The sequence below is a fragment of the Cynocephalus volans genome, chromosome 3 (assembly GCF_027409185.1).
Source record: "Cynocephalus volans isolate mCynVol1 chromosome 3, mCynVol1.pri, whole genome shotgun sequence".
Lineage (NCBI taxonomy): Eukaryota > Metazoa > Chordata > Mammalia > Dermoptera > Cynocephalidae > Cynocephalus > Cynocephalus volans.
This window is the reverse complement of record NC_084462.1, coordinates 177,915,176-177,919,366: the sequence shown is the minus strand read 5'-3', so window position 1 is coordinate 177,919,366 and position 4,191 is coordinate 177,915,176. Positions and strand designations below refer to the sequence as shown.

Below are 4,191 nucleotides of genomic sequence, written 5' to 3'. Positions count from 1 at the left end.
GTAGAATGGTGGTCCTCAGGGGCCAGGGAAGGGGAAGTGAGGAGTTATTGTTTATTGGGCATGGAGTTTCATTTGGGATGATGAAAAAGTTCTGGGTATGGATATTGGTGATGGTCGTGTGACATTGTCAATGTTCTTAACACCAGTGAACTGTACACTGAGAAATGACTAAACTGGTAAATTTTGTGCTATGTATATTTACCACAATAAAAAAGTAGAAGTAAGAAGTTATATTTCCCAGCGTCTTTGTAGATAGGAGGTAGGCAAATGTAATTGGCTGGGGCTTCAAGGAAAGGGGCAGTCAGCAGGAGCTCATTTGTTCTTTCCCGCTTTCCTTTTTCTCTCTGGCTTCTGTGACTTCTCCTGGAATGAGGGGATGCCATGTGTTTCCTTTTGCAGCTCACTACAGGATATCCACAGGTCCTCACTTGGCTCAGGAGTCCTGGATCCAACCCTGACACGAGGGACATATGGAAGGTTGACTCAGATCTGCCGTCCCTATGTCAGAAATCCTTCATCATGCCCCAATTTCATGATGTGATTTTACTGGAATGTAGCAGGAGCGGCAGCACATTATAGAATTAATTACATTCAGCTTTAAGGCCTGTGACTAATTGATATGCAGCTCTAAGCACAAGGCCTGGAGTGTGGGTAGCACAGCCTTGTGCATGTGGGCCGGATTGGAAGAGAGCGCCCTCGTCCGCTTCCACCTACTCGCTTGCATCCTCTCAGACCCTCTCCCGACATCACCTTCAATGCCGTGCTGTCTTCGCTCTTTTGCAGGTGACGGGTCTTCAGCCCAGGGGAGGTGGTGAAGGATCCCAGGTGACACACCTTATAACAGACAGAGCTGAGATGCAAACATGGATCTCTCAGACTCTGAATTTCTTTTCTTTCTGGATGTGCTCCAATATTAGCCCATTTTGTGTTGCTATAAAAGAATACCTGAAACTGGGTAATTTATAAAGAACAGAGGTTTATTGGGCTTATTCTGGGACAGCTGTATCTGGCACAGGACTCAGGCTGCTTCTACTCATGGCAGAAAGCGGCAGGTACAAGCATATGACATGGTGAGAGGAAGCAAGACTGAGAGAGAGAGGGGGGAGGTGCCAGGGTCTTTTTAAACAACCAGCTCTCACAGGAACTAATAGAGTGAGAACTCACTTACTACCCCAACCCCAGGGAGAGCATTAATCCATTCATGAGGGATCTGCCCCCATGACTCAAACAGCTCCCAACACTGCCACATTGGGGATCAGATTTCTACATGAGTTTTTGGGGGACAACACCTCCAAACTTTATCAGCTCCTCTGATTCAAAGCAAAAATCTCCTATCTCTTTCTTAGGATTCTGCTCCTTTTCCAAAAAGGACTGTTCAGGAACTTATCTCTAATAGGTGATTAGGGATTAAAAGATTGTGTAAACCCAGTGATCTGCACTTTTTTCAGTGGGAATTTGTACTTCTTCTGCTCAAAAGCTTTGTTTATTCACCAAATCAACCGATTTCTCTATTTTCTGGCCAGTCCTCCATGTTGTGCTATTCCAAAATCTATTGACGAGCAGAGAGCTTTTGTCTGCAATTTTTGGTGTCCCTCAAATAACAAAGCTCTCGTTCCTTTTCTCCTCTCCTTTCCCCTTGCCTGGATGTGCCTTAATTGTCACCTGAAATTCTCTAACGATCTTCATAAATCGTGAAATATGCATGTATGGAAGAAAAAAATTCTGTTCAACACACTGTGCTATTCACTGGGAATCCCAAGATAAAATAAGACAAAGTCCTTGAGAATATTCTCACTGTTATGATTTTGTAATAATCAGTACAGGCTAAGCATTCACTGTACTAAGACCATGCATGTGTCCCTAGAGCTGGTTCTTTCCCTAGGTCTGGTTTTATAAATGCTGGTGATAAACCAGGTTGGGAGGGGGTGGGGGGGGAAGTCTTGATTCTCCAGCAACTAGCAGGAAGTGAGATATATAAACAGATAGTGACAATTAATATTTATTGGAGGTTTACTAATACATACATTGTCATTTCATCCTTTATACACTGTAACCTCTATTAATCTTCAAAACAAACAACAATAGAAGGAAGGTATTATTATCAGCCCTGTTTTAGGAATTACAAGTGCAAGCATGGTGGGGAGAGGTAGACTCATTCCCCGAGAAGGGCGTGGCCAGAGCTGTGCTCTTACAGTGGGTAATAAGGCCATTTGTACTGGAGTATGAGGCTTGCCAAGCTGAACAGACCTTGACAATGCAGTCACCCTATTAAAGAGAATGGCATTAACTCTGCTGGTGACGTCTCAGGCAGTCTGCCTACAGCAGGGTATAAACTCAACCGAAGTTTGGATGATGAATCAGAGTTCACCAGGAAGAGGGGGGGGAAGTGGACAGAGGAAGCAAAGCCCCACCATCTAGGGGCAGCTTGGCCTGTTCATGCCCTGCAAGCAGGTTAGCATTGCTGATGTTTATAGGAAAGTTGGAGGGCAAGTGGGGTGCAGAGAGCAAGGGGCAGGAGATGAGGGTGGGAAGCTGGTGAGGCCAGGTAATGGGAGGTCCTGCAAGCCTTTCTCAGGGGATTGGACATCTTCTTGTAGGAGGTGGGAGACGCGGACTTGTTTTAAGCAGGGGTTGGTATGATGCATTTGAAACTATTTCACAGTGCCAGACGCATAGTAGGTTCTCAATTCACATCTGTGCAACAGACCTATTTGCTCTAAAATCATCCTCGAGTTTTCAGTTCTAGATTGTTTATTAACACAAAGAGCTAAACTGCAGTAAAAGCCAACAATGTGTCTATTACATGCCCATGTCTGTTTTAGACCATTCACGGAATAATTATCAGGATGGCTAACAATGGATGATTTATTATAAATATCAGCTTTGCTGCTTGTTAATTCAGAACCAAAATATTTGCCCATTTCCATCCCAAAGGGAGAAATCTAGTTAGTTTGTTCCCCATATTGTAACTATGAAATTAAATTAAATGAACTGAATGGATTGCATGGGGGTAAATAAACTATTTAATTTAATTCACACAATGAAGTAGAATACTGAATACATCTATAGTTGGCTAAATAAACCAATTAACTATTTTCTCTTTAGACAGCACGAGCCAATAGTGCAGCCATGACAAAGGAGAAAAAAAAAAAAAGAATAAAAGAAAAAGAAAGTTTCTTAATTAACAAAAAGAAAGTGTCTTAATTAATCCCACTGGGTTTTGGGCCACCACCCCTTGGCTTCTGGCTATCTTGCCTTTTTGGGAGACTCTCACATTGGTTTCAGGTGTGTCCTTTTCTTGCCTTCCAGGTTTTTTTTTTTCTTTTTTTTTAAATCATAGATTGAGAGGAATAAGCCCATGAGGATTCAGGTAATGTGGCCTCAGTTCTCCAGCACACACCTGGAAGGGACATCTTGTGGGCAGTGTGAAAGCAACCTGACATGTGAGCATGGTAAGCACATGGTGGCAAGAATTCAGGGTTTGCAATCCAACAGACAAAGATTTCAATTCTTGCTCTGGTGCACATGGCTGGGTGATCTTAGGTGGGTTGCACAACCTGCTTCAACCTCAGTCTCCTCATCTCTGAAATGGGAACAGTAACAGCGGCCACTTCCTGTGACAATGGACAGGGATGTAAAGGCACAGCCCTAGCAGGCACACAAGCTGTTATAGCACGTCCTGCCTGTTGGAAGCACTAGCCTGCCGGGGACATCCTGTTCTGAGAATCAGAACTAAATTCTTTCATTCACTATTTTCTGAGAACCTACTGTATACTTGGCTTTGTACTCGAGGTGAAGGGGGTGGTGATAGGTTGACAAATGAGATCCCCAGGGCTGCCTTCCAGGATGCTAGAGTCTAGTGGGTGAGTCAAGGAGGGGTCCACACAGGTAACAGAATTGGAATTTGTTACGAATATGCTGGAATGGGAGGAGTTCAGAGTTGAGCCAGACTTCCAATTAGTGTCTTGGCCTCAAGAAGTCACTGACAACTAAGGTCTTGGGAACCTGTGGATATATTCTCTGATTGCAGTGACAAGCCCAGTAAACCTGATTTCTGCCTTTATCTGAGGTTGATTCTTAGTTTAAATGAAGCCGCTCACAGTAAGCTGGATTTTCTGAGCGCTGCTTCTGGTTGGTCCAGGGTCAGTCCCAGCAGAGAAGGGAGTGAAAGACAGCAGTACTGTTGCCAGA

General features: G+C 44.0%; 1 non-coding gene across 1 annotated transcript; it reads left to right on the top strand.

The window, feature by feature from the left end:
- The first annotated feature begins 1,779 nt into the window (after nucleotides 1-1,779).
- Nucleotides 1,780-1,911, top strand: LOC134374351 (small nucleolar RNA SNORA72). Its single transcript, XR_010023209.1, has one exon. It is a non-coding gene; the product is annotated as a small nucleolar RNA SNORA72 (small nucleolar RNA).
- The last annotated feature ends 2,280 nt before the right edge of the window (nucleotides 1,912-4,191 follow it).